Consider the following 21,374-nt stretch of genomic DNA (forward strand, 5'->3'; position numbering starts at 1 on the left):
TCGGGCGGTTACGTCATCACGCAACGGCACGCGCTAGGCGTACGCCGTCAAGACGCTGTGTACGGCGTCGAGACGCTGAGTACGGCCTCAATGCGGCTGCGGGCTGACAGGCCATTGCCGCACTGAATTTTTGGACAGTGTCAGTTTTTCGGGGGCCCCGCGCGATGTCGGGACCAGCTCCGCACAACTCCATACGGGTCCGGCGATCGAAGTGGGACCGGCCCCGCGAGGCCGTACGGCTCAAGCGACCATGTTAGGTTGCGCTCGCCGCATGCTGGTGGGACAGGCCATTTACAGCTCCAGAAGTCCCAGGTTCGATCTTGACTACGGGTGCTGTCTGTACAGAGTTTGTATGTTCTCCCCATGACCTGAGTGGGTTTTCTCCGGGATCTTCGGTTTCCTCCCACACTCCAAAGACGTACAGGTTTGTAGGTTAATTGACTTCATATGAATGTAAATTGTCCCTAGTGTGTGTGGGATAGTGTTAATGTGCGGGGATCGCTGGTCGACACGGACTTGGTGGGCCGAAGGGACTGTTTCCGTGCTGTATCTCTAAACTGATTATAACTAAACTAGTACAGCACTACGATCCACAATTTCTGTGCCAAACTAAACTAATCTTCTCTGCCTTCACATGATCAATACCCCTGAATTCCCTGCATATCCACCATCTGAAGAAGGGTCCCGGCCCGAGACGTCACATATCCATGTTCTTCAGAGATGCTGCCTGCCCTGCTGAGCTACTCCAGCACTTTGTGACCTTTTCGCATATCTAAAAGCCTCTTGAATGCCATTATCATATCCACAACCATCCCTAGCCATGTGTTAGAGGTACCCACCACTCTCTGTGTAAATAAAATTGACCAGTGCATCTCCTTTAAACGTTACCCCTTTCACCTTGATGCGATTCCCCGGGAAAACAGTTCTGACTGTCAGCCTTATCTACGCCTCTCATAATTAAATATACATACTTCAGGTCTTTCCTCAGCATCCGATGCATCAGAGAAAACAATCCAAGTTTGAGTCCGAAGAAGGGTCTCGACCTGAAACATCACCTATTCCTTTTCTCCAGAGATGCTGTCTGACCCGCTGAGTTACTCCAGCTTTTTGTGTCTATCTCCAAGTTTGTCAACCTCTCCTTATAGCTAATACCCTCTACCCATCATTGGCAGTCACTCGAAACAAGTATGACTGTCGTCTTCTCTCCATAGGGTCGTCTACTTGTGGGTCTGCAGATGTCTGTAGAGGCCGATCCGCGATCCCCACACCTTGGTGCAACGTGGGCAGTGGAGACTGGCGGTGGTTGGTAGTCGTCGAGCCCCCTTCTCTCTCTTCTTACGGTGCTGTCGCTTTGTCTCTGCGACACGGTGTAGTTTCATTGCGTGACGCGCAGCTCCTTCCTGCACGGATTTCCTCCAGGAGCGCCTGTCCAGTGCAGTGTGCTCCCAGTTGCTTGATGTGATGTGGAATTTCTTCAGACTGTTCATGATATTGTCCTTGAAGCATTTCTTTGGCCCGCTGGGGGCTCGCCGACCTTCCTTCAGTTGAGAGTACAGGATCTGTTTAGGGAGACATGTCCTCTAATCCAGGGTAGGACTATAAACATAGAAAGTTCCCTTGGAAAACAAACACGTTCCCTGTATTCACAAACCAAGGAATGACCAATACCTCACTTGATCACCAGGGGCGCCGTACGATGGCAGCTCCGCCGGCAGTCTGTTTATTTTAATTTTTCCGGTTTGTCTTATGTGGAGGGGAGGGGAGGGGAGGGGGAGGGGATCGGAGGAAACTTTTTTTTCAGGTCCTTACCTTGCCGGAGATGCGATTGATTTCCGCATCGCATTCTCTGGGCTCTGCGGCCTTCCATCGATGGAGCTGGAGGCCTCCTCGGACTGTCGTGAGCCCCACGGCGGGGTGTGGACTTAACATCGGAGCTGATCCCTTGCCTGGGATCGCTCCAACCGCGGCCTGCGGACTTACCATCAAGAGCTCGCAGTCTCGGGAGAGGCAAGTCGGGAGCTCCAACGTCGCGGAGCCCCGACGCGAGGTTTGATCGTCCAGGACGGGGGAGCTGACATCCTCCCCCCCCCCGATGCAGGAGCTGATCGCCTCGACGCGGAGGGCCCGACCGCCGCCGGCTACGGGAGTCAAGATCATCCCGTCAACGGAGAGTTCGAGGCCCCCGACCGCGGGAGAACAAAGGGAAGAAACTTGAACTTTATTTCACCTTCCATCACAGTGAGGAATGTGCAGGAGTCACTGTGGTGGATGTTCATGTTAAAATGTATTTTGGGTGTTCTGTTGCTTTTTATTTGTATGACTGACTTGGCAAATGAAATTCCTCGTATGTTGCAAAACATACTTGGCTAATAAAGTACTTTTCTGATTCTACTTATATTACTTATTCAGAGAATATATCAGCCCAGGCATTCAGCATTCAGAACATTTAATCACCAGGGTGATCCCACCACTAGTCACATCTTCCCATCTCCACCAATTTCCGCCTTTCGCAGAGACCGTCCCCTTCGCAACTCCTTGGTTCACTCAAGCCATCCCACCCAAACCACCCCCTCCCCAACCGCAGGAGATGCAACACCTGTCCCTATACCTCCTCTATCGACTCTGTCCAGGGACCCCAGCAATCCTTCCGGGTGAGACAGAGGTTCACTTGCATCTCCTCACCTACTTCATCCGTAGTTCCTGACGTGGGCTCCTGTACATTGTGAGATCAAGTGCAGACTCGGCGACCTTTTCGCTGAACAGCGCTCAGTCCGCCACTGGATCTCCTGGCTGCTAACCATTGTATTCCCCCTTCCCATTCCCACGCTGACCTTTCTTCATGGGCTTCGGGCAAATTGGAAGAACATCACCTCACTTTTCCGTTTGGATACGTAGTTTACAACCCAATGGTGTGATCGTTGAGTTCTCTACTTCAGGCAGCCTCATGCCCTCCTTCCCTCCCTTCCTCTACCCCCTCCTCTGCTCACCTGGATTCCTATCTATTTCTCCCCCCCCCCCCTCCCCCCCACTACTTTCCTCCCTCTGACTTTACAACTCTTCAAAACTCTCATACCTTCCTTTCTTATCTCTGGCCTTTGTTCCAACTATCTACCTATCAACCTATTAACTTCCCCTTCCTCTTCCTGCGTCAACCTATTACCTGCCACACTTAGTCCTGCCTGTCCCCTTTTCCAACTTTCATCCCCCCCCCCCTATAATCAGTGTGCAGAAGAGTCCCAACCAAAGATCCTACAGCAAGCAAGATAGTGCACTCGACGAAAAAGACGTTATCGGGTCATGGGCAGATTCATGGGTAATCTTCGGCCCCATTTCCGTAACCGGCTTCCGTTTCCGCACTCATATCTTACAATCAAAGATCCTATAGCAAGCAATGGTTACAATGAATTACAGAGTGCAAGTTTAATACAAACATCAACTCAAACACAGCACATGAGCCATTTAAAAATATATTTTTTTAAACTTAAAAAAAGAAAATTTAAAAAAAAATTAAATGATCAGAATTATAAATTAATTGACATATTAATCATTAACAAAAAATAGCAGAGTTATGAATGAACAGAATTATGAATAATGGGTCTAACACTATGTCACACACACAAACTGTTCCCCCGCAACACTGATTACTCTGCGAGAGGGATATACAAAGTCGGGTCGGGTTACTGAAATGGCCGACGAAGAAGCTGACGTTCCGCTCCGTAGCGTACTACAAGTCAGCCCATTGGTTTCAGCAGGAGTGCACTATCTTGCTTGCTATAGGATCTTTGGCCCCAACCTGAAACATCACAACCCAGAGATACTGCCTGACCCGCTGAGTTACTCCAGCATTTTGTATCCTTTTGGACATTTAAAGGCATAACAGTTTACTATTTTGATTGTCACGGAGACCAAGGTTACTGGTTTAGCAAACTAGTTGAAAGAAACACAGATGCTCAGTCTGATGATGGGTCTTGACCCAAAACGTCACCTATTCCTTTTCTCCATGGATGCTGCCTGACCCGCAGAGTTACTCCAGCACTTTGTGTCTATCTTCAGAGACTGGAGGACCAGCGCTGAGCTGAACCACTGTTAATCTCAAGGCTGCGTGCTCAGCCCCCTGCTGTACTCACTCTATACCCATGACTGCGTAGCCAACTACAGTGCGAACTCCATCATCAAGTTCGCTGACGACACCACTATTGTGGGGCGTATCACTGATGGGGATGAGTCAGAATATAGAAGGGAGATCGAGCAGCTGTCCATATGGTGCCAGCGCAATAACCTGGCCCTCAACACCAGCAAAACCAAGGAACTGATTGTGGACTTTGGAAGGAGTAGGAGGGGGACCCACAGCCCCATTTATATCAATGGGTCGATGGTTGAAAGGGTCAAGAACTTCAAATTCCTGGGCGTGCACATCTCTGAAGATCTTTCCTGGTCCGAGAACACTAACGCAATTATCAAAAAAGCTCATCAGCGCCTCTACTTCCTGAGAAGATTACAGAGAGTCGGTTTGTCAAGGAAGACTCTCTCTAACTTCTACAGGTGCACAGTAGAGAGCATGCTGACCGGTTGCATCGTGGCTTGGTTCGGCAATTTGAGCGCTCTGGAGAGGAAAAGACTACAAAAAGTAGTAAACACTGCCCAGTCCATCATCGGCTCTGACCTTCCTTCCATCGAGGGGATTTATCGCAGTCGCTGCCTCAAAAAGGCTGGCAGTATCATCAAAGACCCACACCATCCTGGCCACACACTCATCTCCCTGCTACCTTCAGGTAGAAGGTACAGGAGCCTGAAGACTGCAACAACCAGGTTCAGGAATAGCTACTTCCCCACAGCCATCAGGCTATTAAACCTGGCTCGGACAAAACTCTGATTATTAATAACCGCTTTCTGCTATTTGCACTTTATCAGTTTATTTATTCATGTGTGTATATATTTATAACATGGTATATGGACACATTTATCTGTTTTGTAGTAAATGCCTACTATTTTCTGTGTGCTTAAGCAAAGCAAGAATTTCATTGTCCTATACAGGGACACATGACAATAAACTCACTTGAACTTGAACTTGGAAATCCAGCAAGACTTCGCATCTGTAGGTTCCCCTGTAAAGTACCTACTAAAGTTCAGGAAAGTACTTTGAGTTTGGACCACAGAGCACTTCTTTATTTTCCACACCAGTCATCCTTTCTGGTCTTTGAATGAATTCAATAATTGCAATGAAATGGGGACTCTTTCTTTAAATTATAGCCGGAATATAGTTTGTGTCCGGGCTCCCCAGTTCATTTCATGTCTGGTTTCACTGAGAAAAAAATCATCTTGTTGTCCTGCAATAGATTTGAACTTGGGTCCCCAAGGTGACAGAACAATGTTCCACATTATGGCCTCCACTCTGTAAAATCAATCCAGTTATTAGTTTGCTCTTGATTCATAGCCAGGCATCATCAGATCAATGCATATAGCACCAAGGCAGTGAGTGGAGTCATAGAGAGATACAGTAGAGAAACAGGACCTTTGGCCCATCGAGTGGATACTCACCACCCACCATTAATAGATCAGGTAGACGCATTGAGTCTCTTGACTAGAGTAGAGTCAATGGATATATTTAAGGCAGAGATAGATAGGTTCTTGATTTGTACGAGTGTCAGGGGTTACGGGGAGAAGACAGGGGTTACGGGGAGAAGACAGGAGAGGACATAGGTTTAAGGTGAGGTGGTGGGGGAGAGATTTAATCGGAACCTGAGGGTTTTTTTTACACAAAGGGTGTTGGGTGTATGGAACGAGTTCCTGGAGGAGGTAGTTGAAACTACCTAGGGACCACTGCAACGTTTAAGAAGCATTTAGACAGGTAACATGGATAGGACAGGTTTAGTGGGATATGGGCCAAACACAGGCAGGTGGGACTGGTGTAGATGGTACATGTTGTTCGGTGCGTGCAACATAACCTGTATCACTCTATGCCTCTAATCATAGCGCAGTCAGGGGATATGGGGAGAAGGCAAGAAAGGGGCACAGATTGGGGATGATCAGCCATGATCACATTGAATGTGATCGAAGGGCCGAATGGCCTACTCCTGCACCTATTGTCTATTGTCTATCATCTTTACCCTACTGCTACCCAATCCCACTTTATTCCCCCCATATTTCCATCAACCCACTGGATTCTATCACATCCACACATTAGTTTCACCCATTTGGACAGATTTTGAGTCGTAAAGGAATAGAGGGAACCAGGCCCGTGTTTATGCCTGGCACCAAATACCCCCCCCCTCCCCACTCCCCTCCCCTATCCTCCCCTCCAACCTCCGCCCAGCCTTACCGGGCAGTTGGTTGAGCTGCTGCTTCACAGCGCGAGAGACACGGGCTCGATACTGACCCTGGCTGCTATCTGTGCGGAGTTTGAACGTTCTCCCAATGATCGCATTGGAGACCCTCAGGCTTCATTGGAGACCCTTGGACGATCTTTAATCGGACTTCACTGGACTTTATCTTGCGCTAATCATTATTCCCTATATCATGTCTCTGTACATTGTGGACGGGTCGATTGTATTGTAGTGGTGTTTGGAATGGGTGATGTTTTGGGTCGAGACCCTTCTCTCTTATATCACAATGCAATTGATGCATCACATGATAGAAGTTTATGAAATGATGAGAGGCATCAATAGGGTAGATAGACAGAACCTTTTTCCCAGGTTGCAGCACTAGAGCAGGGGCCTCCAAACTTTCAGCATGAGGTCCACATTGTATATTCGGCACATTTTTGTGGGACTTACATTTACACACACACACACACTCACACACACTCACACAGACTCACGCACACTCACACACACTCACACAGACTCACGCACACTCACACACACTCACACAGACTCACGCACACACACACACACACACACAGACTCACGCACACTCACACACACTCACACAGACTCACGCACACACACACACACACACACACACACACACACACACACACACACACACACACACACACACACACACACACACGCACACTCACACACACACGCAAACACTCTCACACACTCACACACACACACGCACACTCACACACACACATACACACTCACTAAGACACACACACACACTCACACACAAACACATCCACACACACACACTCACACACACACACTCACACACCCACTCACACACCCACCCACTCCCACTCACACACCCACCCACTCACACTCACACACACACACACACACCCACACACACTCACCCAGCCACACACACAAACCCTCCCACTCACACACACACACACTCACTCACTCACACACACACACACTCACTCACACACACACACCCAGCCACACACACACACACTCACTCACACACTCACACACACTCACTCACACACACACACCCAGCCACACACACACACACACACACACTCACTCACACACACACACCCAGCCACACACACACTCACTCACTGGGGTCACAGCCGCCGCTGTCGCTGCCCTTCACTGTCTCCCCGGGACCACCGATGCCGCCGACCCGTATCTCTACTCCAACCCCCCACGGGCCTCCACCAGTGACTCCGCCGACCCTCGTCTATCCACCGGCCACCAGCGGGCCAGAGCCGTCACCTCACCAGAGTTCCCGGCTCAGCACCAGGCCCACAACCTCCACCATGCAGACAGAATGTGGTCTAACTCTGCTGGGTCCTAGTGGCCCCCCCCAACAGGGAACCTCAGTAGTGATGGGCCTTCCCCTTCCCCCTCTTTTAACCAGGTTACCCCGACCACACACCCACTAGTTAAAATTCCCCGCTGTTTATTTCGGCTTTTGTTTTACAGAGATACCGGAGCGACGCTCTGGTGAGATCCGGCAACACGGCAGCCCCTGGGTATTAGTCACGTACAAGTAACGCTAACCGGTCAGCAGCTGCACACAAACCCTCAACTTGATAGCCTACGGCAAACTGACGTGTTATGTCCCTGTCCCACTTAGGAAACCTGAACAAAAACCTCTGGAGACTTTGCGCCCCACCCAAGGTTTTCGTGCGGTTCCCGGAGGTTCCCAGAGGTTTTTGTTAGTCTCCCTACCTGCTTCCACTACCTGCAACCTCCAGCAACCACCTGCAACCTCCAGGAACCGCACGGAAACCTTGGGTGGGGCGCAAAGTCTCCAGAGGTTTCCGTTCAGGTTTCCTTAAGTTAGACAGGGGCATAAGTTCCCGTGCTACCACAGATCCTGTTAAATAGCCAGCCGCATGGAACGTGTTAAGAGCTTGCTGCGGGCCGGATAAAATCTCGTGGCGGGCCGGATGTGGCCCGCGGGCCATTGTTTGGAGACCCCGGCATGAGAGAAAACATCTCTAAGGTGAAAGGGGGAAAGTTTAACGGAGATGCTCAGGGCTAGTGTTTTATACAGAGAATGAAGGATGTCCGGAATGCACTGCGAGAGGTGGTGTTGGTGGTGGATGCTGATGCAAAAGTTGCAATTAAGCGGCTTTGAGATAGGTGCATGGATATGCAGGGAATGGAGGGATATGGATGATGTGTAGGCAGATGAGATTAGTTTCACTCAGCATTATGTTCAGCACAGGCATCGTGGGCTGAAGGGCCTGTTCCTGTGCTGTACTGTTCTATGTTCACGATCACACAGTGGAATACTGCGAATAAAGGACACAAAGTGTCGGGGTAACTCAACAGATCTCTGGAGAACAAGGATAGGTGATGTTTTGGGTGGAGACTCTGCTTTAAACAGTTCATCTACTCAATGGCTGAACTTTTCATCAGCCGGTGACCTCAAAAACTCATCCCTGTGAAATAATTTTACTTTGGAAGTTCTTCGGAAATCTGGTGCACCATGAACCTTGAGAAAAGAACGCTGCAAAATTACTTCCACAGATTCACAACTCTCTGGGTGAAAAAGTATTTCCTCCTCTCAGTCCTGAATGGCCTACCCCTGAATGAAAGAGATGCAAAAAGTAACAATGATAGAAACATAGACATAGAAACATAGAAAATAGGTGCAGGAGTAGGCCATTCGGCCCTTCGAGCCTGCACCGCCATTCAATATGATCATGGCTGATCATCCAACTGAGTATCCTGTACCTGCCTTCTCTCCATACCCCCTGATCCCTTTAGCCACAAGGGACACATCTAACTCCCTCTTAAATATAGCCAATGAACTGGCCTCAACTACCTTCTGTGGCAGAGAATTCCAGAGATTCACCACTCTGTGTGAAAAATGATTTTCTCATCTCGGTCCTAAAAGATTTCCCCCTTATCCCTTGTTCTGGACTTCCCCAACATCGGGAACAATCTTCCTGCATCTAGCCTGTCCAACCTCTTAAGAATTTTGTAAGTTTCTATAAGATCCCCCCTCAATCTTCTAAATTCTAGTGAGTACAAGCCGAGTCTATCCAGTCTTTCTTCATATGAAAGTCCTGACATCCCAGGAATCAGTCTGGTGAACCTTCTCTGTACTCCCTCTATGGCAAGAATGTCTTTCCTCAGATTAGGAGACCAAAACTGTATGCAAAACTCCAGGTGTGGTCTCACCAAGACCCTGTACAACTGCAGTAGAACCTCCCTGCTCCTCTACTCAAATGATGAAGGAAACAGGCCATTGTTAGCTGTGGGCTAAGTGAAAATGAGTTCCAGACAATGAGACTCAACAAGACGACTTTGAACCCGGTAGGATTTGTGTGGGGAAGGGACGGGTGGATGCAAAGGTGTACTTGAAGTTAGAGAAATCAATTTTAATGCCGCTGGGTTGTGAGCTGCCCAAGCGAAATATGAGGAGCTTTTCCTCCAATTTGCGTTCCAGGACTGCTTAATTTGATTAACGTTCAAAAGATACCGTCAGCAGTTAAAGGAGCCCTCTTCTGATTCAGTGGGCAGAAGCGCGACCTGAGGTGACAGACTTCGAGACGTGTCACACGCAGCCTCCGAATATCTTCTGACAGCGTGAGGAAGATCAAAAAGCTTCCAGCGCTCGTTTGCAGTAATTCCTTCCTTCCAAGCCTTCAGGCCACGACCAAAGTATAAGCCTGATCTCCCACCCTTTGATCCTTCCTGCCGCACTGTGTGACCTTCCCGTGAACTGCTTTAGTGCTCCCAACAAATGCCTGAGGAGTGGGGCGAGTGCAGTCAGGCTTTCTGCTCTTTGAAACGAAAACAATGAAAGAATTTCTTAGGCCCTTGCATTCATCTCCGCTCGACAACTCCAGCACCTCTCTCCCTCTCTTCCCAGACTAAGATGTTGTGGAGACAGTCTGAAGTCGGGTTCCCACCCCAATCATCACCTATTTTTTTCTCCAGAGATGCTGCCTGACCCGCTGTGTTACTCCAGCACTTTGTGTCTGTCTTCAGTCTAAACCAGCATCTGCAGTTCCGTCCTATACCAATTCAGTTCAGTTTAGTTTATTGTCACAGGTGCCAAGGTACAGTGAAAAGCTTTTGTTGCGTGCTAACCAGTCAGCGGAAAGACAATACATGATTATAGTCGCGTGTACCACTACCTCACCTGAAAGGACTGTCCGGGTCCTTGCACGGAGTCGAGGGAGGAGGTATAGGTGTTGCATCCCCTGTGGATGTAGGGGAAGGTACCTGGGGAGGGGGTGGTTTGGGTGGGAAGGGATGAGTTAACCAGGGAGTTGCGGAGGGAATTGTGTAAGATTGTCTTACACATAAGATTGGAAAGGATCAATATTATTCAGTGGTACACAAAATTGCTGGGGAAACTCAGCGGGTGCAGCAGCATCTATGGAGCGAAGGAAATAGGCGACGTTTCGGGCCGAAACCCTTCTTCAGACTCATGTTTTCAACTATACTTTATTGGCAAGGTAGCTAGATATGTAAGTACAGTGAAATACTGTGCGTTCCATGGTGCGTTCCAGGGTGCGTTCTGAAGAAGGGTTTCGGCCCGAAATGTCGCCTATTTCCTTCGCTCCATAGATGCTGCTGCACCCGCTGAGTTTCCCCAGCAATTTTGTGTACCTTCGATATTCCAGCATCTGCAGTTCCCTTTTGAACACTATTATTCAGTGTGTGCTTCTGCATAATAGATAGGACAAATTGGTGAACTTTTGTAACTTTGTCGGTGCCAAATCGTGGCGATACTTGTGTACTGCAAGGGTTAGGTCTGCTGTATGATTTTCCCAGGTTATATGCAACGCACAGTATTTCACATGTACTTGCGTATCTAGCTACCTTGCCAATAAAGTATAATTGAAAACATGAAGTTGGTGTTCACGTTACATCCTTAGATGGCTTCAGGTGAAACACCTGAAACATCTGAAGACAAGGCTCTGGGTCGAGCAGCAGATGCACTGGATTATACGTTGCAGAAAGTGTCAGCTGTAAAATAAAGATGGGATAATTACACTGTATAAAGCGTGGAATTAGAATGGGCTGCAATATATAATTAGGACTCAACCTAAGCCTGACTTGACCACAGCTAATTTCAGTCTGAACCAAGCTTGAAGGATTATAATTTTTCCCCAAATCAGACCCAACCCAGCCATCACCGAGACTATAACCATCGATTCACATGCCAGTAATACGAAGCAAATCACCTGGGCTCAACCTCACCTGAAACTGAAACATACAGTGAGGTCCCGTCATTCTTGAGATGGGAGCCCGGGTCCACACAGATAAGAAGGGTCTCGACCCGAAACGTCACCCATTCCTTCTCTCCAGAGATGCTGCCTGTCCCGCTGAGTTACTCCGGCATTTTGTGTCTATCTTATTAGATTTAGGGTTAGGTTTATTATTGTCACATGTACCAAGGTTCAGTGAAAATACACTCAAAGATTATCAAAGTCTTTCCAATCTCCCTGTAGCTGACTCCTACTAATCCAGGCAGCATCTGACAAAGCTCCTCTGCACCCTCTCCAAAGCCTCCACATCTCTCCCGTAACGTGGTGACCAGAACTGCACGCAGTATTCTAAATATACATGATGATTGAATGGCGGAGCAGACTGAACGGGCCGAATGGCTTAATTCTTCTCCAACGTCTTATGCATCGCATGTAGAAACATAGAAACATAGAAATTAGGTGCAGGAGTAGGCCATTCGGCCCTTCGAGCCTGCACCGCCATTCAATATGATCATGGCTGATCATCCAACTCAGTATCCCGTACCTGCCTTCTCTCCATACCCTCTGATCCCCTTAGCCACAAGGGCCACATCTAACTCCCTCTTAAATATAGCCAATGAACTGGCCTCGACTACCCTCTGTGGCAGGGAGTTCCAGAGATTCACCACTCTCTGTGTGAAAAAAGTTCTTCTCATCTCGGTTTTAAAGGATTTCCCCCTTATCCTTAAGCTGTGACCCCTTGTCCTGGACTTCCCCAACATCGGGAGCAACCTTCCTGCATCTAGCCTGTCCAACCCCTTAAGAATTTTGTAAGTTTCTATAAGATCCCCTCTCAATCTCCTAAATTCTAGAGAGTATAAACCAAGTCTATCCAGTCTTTCTTCATAAGACAGTCCTGACATCCCAGGAATCAGTCTGGTGAACCTTCTCTGCACTCCCTCTATGGCAATAATGTCCTTCCTCAGATTTTGAGACCAAAACTGTACGCAATACTCCAGGTGTGGTCTCACCAAGACCCTGTACAACTGCAGTAGAACCTCCCTGCTCCTATACTCAAATCCTTTTGCTATGAAAGCTAACATACCATTCGCTTTCTTCACTGCCTGCTGCACCTGCATGCCCACTTTCAATGACTGGTGTACCATGACACCCAGGTCTCGCTGCATCTCCCCTTTTCCTAGTCGGCCACCATTTAGATAATAGTCTGCTTTCCTGTTTTTGCCACCAAAATGGATAACCTCACTTTTATCCACATTATACTGCATCTGCCAAACATTTGCCCACTCACCCAGCCTATCCAAGTCACCTTGCAGTCTCCTAGCATCCTCCTCACAGCTAACACTGCCCCCCAGCTTAGTGTCATCCGCAAACTTGGAGATATTGCCTTCAATTCCCTCATCCAGATCATTAATATATATTGTAAATAGCTGGGGTCCCAGCACTGAGCCTTGCGGTACCCCACTAGTCACTGCCTGCCATTGTGAAAAGGACCCGTTTACTCCTACTCTTTGCTTCCTGTTTGCCAGCCAGTTCTCTATCCACATCAATACTGAACCCCCAATGCCGTGTGCTTTAAGTTTGTAAACTAATCTCTTATCTGGGACCTTGTCGAAAGCCTTCTGGAAGTCCGGAACTGTACAGTGAAAAGCTTTGTTTTGCGTGCTATCCAATCAAATCAGAGATAAACAAGCGTGAATACAATCGAACCAAACTCGAGCACCATCGGTAGAGCAAATGGGAAGACACAGTGTGCGAAATGTAGTTCTCAGCTTTGTTGTGAACCAGTTCCAGAGACAAAGTCGACTGTTCACAAAGGTGAATCGGACATAGTCTGAAGAAGGGTTTCGGCCCGAAACGTCACCTATTTCCTTCTCTCCATAGATGCTGCTGCACCCGCTGAGTTTCTCCAGCATTTTTGTGTACCTTCGGACATAGTGTTGCCAACTTTCTCACTCCCAAATAAGGGACAAAATGTCAAAATAAGGGGCAAATTCCCGACGACAATTCGTTGACTGACTCGGCAGTGGCTGGGTGAATGATGAGTTGGCCCGGGTGCTGGACTACACATAAAGCCCAGCCGGTGGGCCAGCTGAGGAGTTTTGGCCCGGGCCGCGTGACGTCACGCGCTAAGTCCGGCACCCCATCCAACTCATGAACAGATGATCGACCATGAGAAGGAGGGGTGGTGGTGTCGGAGGCAAGCGAAGTTCTGAAGGTCGGATAGCTGGTTGGGCTGCCGACCGACGGGGCCACGGGCGGGGTGCTGCTGCTGCACTCCATGGGTTGCACTATGTCGGGACGGGTGAGGCAGGGCCGGACGCGGCGCTCCGACCCGACAGTCTCCTCAACCTGAGTAGCAGCAGTCAAATACGGGACAAGGGCGGTCCCATATGGGACAAACCAATTTAGCCCAATATATGGGATGTCCCGGCTAATACGGGACAGTTGGCAACCCTAATCGCACAGTGCCTCTAGGTTATGGAAGGACAGTTCAGAAACCAGATAACAGCTGTTCCTGGGACTGACGGTGCGCGCTTTCAAGCTCTTGCACCTTCCGCCTGACAGAAGCAGGGAGAAGAAGGATTAAATGATTCACTGACATGTTATTGTCACATGGACCGAGGTATGGTGAAATTCTTTGTTTTTGCACACATTCCGGTAAAATCATGCAGCAGACTTCACCCGGGCAGTACGCAGAGTCAGCACGTTTCTGGCACCGACAAAGTTCCAGTTCTGAGTGGAGTCTTATCTTCTCAGGTGAGGTATGGTGGAGGAGCAGGCCTGTTGACGCACGTGGCCACAGGCGCACCCCCCCACTGGGTCCCACTTTGTTCGTGGCGGCCCCCATTGTTCATGTCACTCTTTGCTTAGTTTAGTTCAGATATACAGCGCGGAAACAGACCCTTCGGCCCCCCGAGTCCGCGCCAAGCAGCGATCCCTGCACATTAATACTATCCTACACACACTAGGGACATTTAAAAGAAAAAAATATATTTATTCCAACCCAATTAACATACAAACCTGTACGTCTTTGGAGTGTGGGAGGAAACCGAAGATCTCTGAGAAAACCCACGCAGGTCACGGGGAGACAGCACCCGTAGTCAGGATCGAACCTGGATCTCTGGCGCTGTGAGGCAGCAACTCTACCACTGCGCCACCGTGCCCCCCTTTGTTCTTGGTGGTCCCCAATGCTCGGGTCCCTCTGTGTTCTTGGCGGCTGGCCTGCCGTTTGGCTCCGTGGTGTATTCCAGGAATCTTCCGGAAATGGAGCGCCTTTGACTATGTTGCCCGCTTTTCCGAGCCGGTGAGAAGGCAATGGTGGAGTGTCTGGTCTGTGGGGCTACATCCACAACTCGCTGCAGTTTCTCGCGGTCTTGGGCAGAGCGGTTCCCAAACCAAGCTCCCATGCAACCCTGACAGCATAGAACATAGAACATAGAAACATAGAAAATAGGTGCAGAAGGAGGCCATTCGGCCCTTCGAGCCAGCACCGCCATTCATTGTGATCATGGCTGATCGTCCCCAATCAATAACCCATGCCTACCTTCTCCCCATATTCCTTGATTCCACTAGCCCCTAGAGCTCTATCTCTCTTAAATCCATCCAGTGACTTGGCCTCAACTGCCCTCTGTGGCAGGGAATTCCACAAATTCACAACTCTCTGGGTGAAAACGTTTTTTCTCACCTCAGTCTTAAATTCCCCTTTATTCTAAGACTGTGGCCCTTGGTTCTGGACTCGCCCAACATTGGGAACATTCTTCCTGCATCGTGGAGAAAATACACCAAATATTTCTTCTCCAATATATTTCTTCTCCAGTGGTCGTAGCCCAGAGCAGATGGTGGGAATCCTAAGAGTTAATTAATTAAACTAAACTAAACTAAACCAAACACACTTAGAGGACATAGGTTTAAGGTGAGGGGGGAAAGAATTAATAGGAACCTGAGGGACAACGTTTTTTATACAAAGGGTGGTAGGTTTGTGGAACGAGCTGCCAGAGGAGGTAGTTGAAGCAGGTATCCCAAGAGTTGCCTTTTTTCAAGGAAGCTTTGAGAACATCCTTGAATCCTTTCCACTGTCCACCTGTGAATGTCCTCCCAGAACAGAACTTGGGATTCCCCCCCCTCCCCCCCCCCCCCCCGCCCACTCTTCCCTGTGGCCCAGCTGGACGTGTGCCCATATCTCCCACTATCCCGCCCACCCTGCCCCCCACCCCAAAATTCCCATCCACCTACGTCCCTTTCTCTGTCTTCACATTCCACTCCCCTCTTTATATTTGAAGCCTTTTGACTTATTTTCATCCCGCGCCTTTGTCCACCCATCTGCCATTCAAACCCCTCTCACCTGTATCCACCTATCACTTTCCAGGCTTTGTCCCTATCCCTACCTCACTTCCAGCTTGCTCTCCCCCTTACTATAATTAGTCTGAAGAACGGTCCCGATTCGAACTTTCGCCTATCCATGTCCTCAAGAGATGCGGCCTACAGACCCCCTACAGACAACCACCCGTAATTGGGTTTGAACCCGGGTCTCTGGCACTGTAAGCGCTGTAAAGGGCCTGTCCCACTTGGGCGTCATTTGCACGTCATTTGTGCGTCATTTACGCAACAAGCCAGAAGAGACCAATGCGAGACGTCGCTCAAAAATCGTCTAGCAGTATGACCGCCACGCGCCAAGTACTCTTGAGAGCCCTGCTTCTTTTGGGAGCCATTTGCGATGTCGTTCTTACTTAGTCCGATCTCCCTGGCAAGGTTTTTCCCAGTGAAAATTTTTCAAAATTACGCGTGCTTTATACCCGGGTGGTCACGTGGTGCGGCGCTCAAATGACGCGCAAATGGCGCTCTGACGGCGTACGGGCGGCGCATGGTTACGGACGTTGACGAACGGTGATGCATAATAAATTAGCACAGGCAATGTTCGTGCGTCACCTTGTGTAACCATGTGTCACCACACGCTACACGCACACCATCAGTACGTCACCGTGCGCTAGGGATACTTCACGCAGGTGGTGCGCGAGGATTTTGAGCATTCCAAAATCCTGAGGCGCCGCGCGTTACTGCTCGTCACTGCATACGCCACCACGCCTCACCACGACACGTCACGACGCGCCAAACAATTTTTAGGATGTCGCATAAATGACGCCCAAGTGGGACAGGCCCTTAACTCTACCGCTGTGCCACCGTGTCACCCAATGGACTGAGTGTAATTAGGGCCTCAACAATGGGAATATTCACCTGGGAGCAGGTACTGATTTTAGTTTCTTTATCCTTCAAGTAAATTGGAGAATTTAGTGCACAGTATATCAGGCTCATCATTATTACACAGTCCTGGAGTATTTCAGCGGGCAAGGCAGCATCCCTGGAGAACATGGATTGGTGTTGTTGTGGGTCAGGACCCTTCTTCAGACTGAAACATCACCTACTCATGTTCTCCTGGGATGCTGCCTGACCTGCTGAGTTACTCCAGTACTTTGTGTCTTTCTTTTGTAAACCAGCATCTGCAGTTCTTTGATTCTTCGTCATTATCACATTTGGATTCCACCATTATTTAATGATTCCCCAATGTGAAGGGTCATTGTAGCAGAAAGTAGAAAGTTCCCGTTCCAGGCAAACGTTGCAGTTATTCCAAGGTGTAGCGCCATCCAGTGGCACGATGTGTGATTATCACAATGGTTCGAGCCATTGAGTTGTACTGCACTGAAATGTGACATCTATCTGTGCTGATCCCGTCAGCCTGCATGAATTCCTATCCCTCTTCTCTCCTCCCCAGGTACTTGAACAAATGTTCGTGTATGTCTCCATTACCTCCTCTGACAGCTCACCACCCTCTGTGTGAAAAATGACCAGTCAAATTTCCTTTGAGCTTCTCCCCTCTCACCTTTACCCTTTAGTAGGGGGGAAGGTCAAGGATCCACAAGCCTTTCTGCATCGACAGGTCAGTGGAGGAGAGAGTTCAAGTTCCTGGGCGTACATATTTCTGAACATCTGTCCTGGACCCAGCCCATCAATGCCTCTACTTCCATTATTTATTCATGTGTGTATATATTTATATTATGGTATATGGACTCACTGATCTGTTTTGTAGTAAATGCCTACTATGTTCTGTGGATTGAAGCAAAGCAAGAATTTCATTGTCCTATCAGGGACACATGACAATAAACTCACTTGAACTTGAACTTGAACTTGAGATAATTGAGGACATTCGGTGCATCTGTAGAAGTTGGTGAGAGTTGTAGTGGACACGCTAAACTTCCTAAGCCTTCTAAAGACGTGGAGACGTTGGTGTGCTTTCTTGGTGGTTGCTTCAATATGGGCGGTTCAGGAGAAGTTGTTGGTGATATTGGCTCCTAGGAATTTGAAGTTTTCAACCATCTCTACTTCGGCACCGTCAATGCAGACTGTGGTACGTGTACCGTTACACTTCCTGAAGTCGATCTCTAGATCCTTTGTCTTGCTGACATTGAGAAAAAGGTTGTTGCCTCGACACCAGGCCACCAGGTTCTTGATTTCCTTCCGGCACTCCGTCTCATCATTATTTCATTGACTGCTTGCATCATGGCCTGGTTCAGCAACTCAAACTCCCAGGAACAAAGTGGTGGACACTGCCCGGTCCATCATGGGTACTGACCTCTCCACCAATGAAGGGACTATAGGAGCGGTTGCCTCAAAACGTCAGCCACCATCGTAAGGGACCCACACCACCCAGGCCACACTTTAGGTGAATGGGGAAAGATTGAACTGGAACCTTAGGGGTAACTTTTTCACACAAAGAGTGGTGGGTGTATGGAACGAGCTGCCGGAGGAGGTAGTTGTGGCAGGGACTACTGCAACGTTAAAGAAACATTTGGACAGGTACATGGATAGGACAAGTTTAAAAGGATATGGGCCAAACTCACCCACAGTGACAGGTAGGACTAGAGTAGATGGGACATGTTGGTCTATGTGGGCAGGTTGGACCGAAGGGCCTGTTTCCACTCTGTATGACCAAGAATGGCCAGTGAGGGCTGAGCCCACGACAGCAGCATATAGGGAGAGCAGGATTTAGTTTAGTTTAGAAATACAGCATGGAAACAGGCCCTTCGGCCCACCGAGCCCATGCTGACCAACAACCACCCATACACTAGTTCTAGCCAATACATTAGGGCCAATTTACAGAAGCCAATTAACCTACAAACCTGCACATTTTCGGAATGTGGGAGGACACCGGAGCACCCAGAGTAAACGCACGCAGGTCACGGGGAGAACGTACAAACTCCGTACAGAAAATCACCCATAGTCAGGATCAAACTCTGGAGCTGTAAGGCAGCAACTCTACCGCTGTGCCATGGACCCGCTGAGTTACTCCAGCGCTTTGTGTCTTTTTTTCTAAACCAGCATCTGCAGTTCCCTGTGCCTCCATTATAAAGCTCCACTGCAAGATCCTCTCAAGGTCGGCCTACTTTGAAGAAGTTCTCCTCCTCTCTCCGACAGCAGTTCTGTGTCACCCTCCCTTGCTGCTCCCCCTGTGATTCCTGCTGCTCTCCCAGCTCTGTAACCATGTTGTGACTCACTACCACACCTGCATGCGTTTAGTCAGTCTGAACAAGGGTCCCGGCCCCAAACATCACCTATCCACGTTCTCCAGAGATGCTACCTGACCCGCTGAGTTACTCCAGCACTTTGTCTTTTTTTTTATATGATGACTGCTGAGTTTCCCTGCCACCTGCTGGTAGAGACAGATAATAGCAAGTCCTCACAATATGGATTTCCTCGACTCAAGTCAAGATCAAGGGTGTTTTATTGCCTTATGTCCCAGACAGAACAATGACATTTTTACTTGCAGCAGCATAACGGAATATGAATATATGTATACATGCTGGTTTAAACCAAAGATAGACACAAAAAGCTGGAGTAACTCAGCAGGACAGGCAGCATCTCTGGAGAGAAGGAATGGATGACATTTCGGGTTGAGACCCTTCTTCAGACTGGTTAGGGAAAAGGTAAACGAGAGATATAGACGATGATGTTGAGGGCTAAAGAACAATGATCTGCAAAATAGTAACGATGATGAAGGGAACAGGCCATTATTATACATACATGAATATATATTTACATACTGTACATACACATAAAAACAAACAATAATAGTGCAAAAAGGCAAAACCAATGACCCCAAGCCTATGCAGTTCAGAGCGTATTTGCAGGTTGCGGTGTTTAATAGCCTGATGGCTTTCGGGAAGAAACTGTTCCTGAATCTCCTTCAGTACCACAATATTTTTACAGTTCTATTATTAATAATATTGCTGTGCAGTGTGTGAATGTTGCTGGACCAATATATAATTTCTGTTCTGTCATGGGTGATCTATTTTTCCCTCTCAACCACTTTCTTTAGTTTAGTTATTTAGGCACAAAGTGCTGGTGTAACTCAGCTGGTCAGGCAGCATCTCTGGAGAAAAAGGATGGGTGATGTTTAAGGTCGGGACCCCTCTTCAGAATTCAGAATTTAGTTTAGTAGTGTTGAGTTTAGTTTATTGTCATGTGTACTAAGGTACAGTGAAACGCTTTTGTTGCATGCTAACCAGTCAGATTATACACGATGACAATTGAACCATCCACTGTGCAGCGATACCCGATAAAGGAAATAACCTTTATTGCATGATAAACTCTAGTAAAGTCCGATTAATGATATTCCAAGGGGTTCCAGTGAGGTAGATAGTAGCTCAGGACCGCTCTCTAGTCAACAGTTCAGTTGCCTGATAACAGCCGGGAAGAAACTGTCCCTGAAACTGGAGGCATGTGTTTTCACACTTCTGTACCTCTTGCCTGATGGGAGAGGGGAGAAGAGGGAGTGACCAGGGTTAGACTTGTCCTTGATTATGCTGGTGGCCTTGCCAAGGCAGCGTGAAGTGTAGATGGAGTCAATGGAAGGAAGGTTACTTTCTCCTCCCTTCTCCTCCCTTCTCCCCGCATCCTTTAACACCCTAATTAATTAAGAACCCATCATTCTCCGCTTTAAAAGTACGCAATGATTTGGCCTCCACAGCCTCCAGGGTCAATGAAATTAGGTGGAATCATACACCAGGGACTTCTGTGTGTTTAGTTTAGTTTAGTTTAGAGGTACAGCGCGGAACCAGGCTCTTCGGCCCACCGAGTCCGCACCGACCAGCGATCCCCGCACATTAACACTATCCTACACACACTACGGACAATTTACACTTATACCAAGCCAATTAACCTACAAACCTGTACGTATTTGGAGTGTGGGAGGAAACCGAAGATCTTGAGAAAACCATGCAGCTCACGGGGCGAACTCCGTACAGACAGCAGCCGTAGCTGGGATCTAACCTGGGTCTCTGGCGCTGCAAGTGCTGCAAGGCAGCAACTCTACCACTGTGGCACTATATGCCACCTTGATCTTGGGTGCTGACTGTACAGAGTTTTTACGTTCTCCCTGTGGCCACATGGGTTTCCTACACATGCTCCAGTTTTCACCCGCATCCCAGAGATGGGCAGGCTTGTAGGTTAATTGACCCCTATAAATTGTCCCAAGTGTGTAGGGAGTGGATGGGAAAATGGAATAACATAGAACTAGAACAGTGACTGATGGTTGGCATGGACTCCATGGGCCAAGGGCCTGTTTCAATGCTGTATTTTTCAATCAATGAAAGGACTAAAAGGGCTGAATCATACATTTAACAACACATAAGGGTTAAGGAGAATGAATGGGCCAAAAGTTTTTTTCTAAGTTTTTTTCTGCGCACTATGAGACAACACAGTGGTGCAGTGGTAGAGTTGCTGCCTTATGGCGCCAGAGACCCAG

The 21,374-nt window shown here is 48.4% G+C and overlaps 1 long non-coding RNA gene across 1 annotated transcript; it reads left to right on the top strand.

The window, feature by feature from the left end:
- Positions 1-1,006: 1,006 nt before the first annotated feature.
- LOC116989682 lies at positions 1,007-11,902 on the top strand. Its single transcript, XR_004416289.1, has 3 exons — positions 1,007-1,017; positions 9,525-9,529; positions 11,802-11,902. It is a non-coding gene; the product is annotated as an uncharacterized LOC116989682 (long non-coding RNA).
- Positions 11,903-21,374: the final 9,472 nt, after the last annotated feature.

This window comes from Amblyraja radiata, chromosome 29, assembly GCF_010909765.2.
Source record: "Amblyraja radiata isolate CabotCenter1 chromosome 29, sAmbRad1.1.pri, whole genome shotgun sequence".
Lineage (NCBI taxonomy): Eukaryota > Metazoa > Chordata > Chondrichthyes > Rajiformes > Rajidae > Amblyraja > Amblyraja radiata.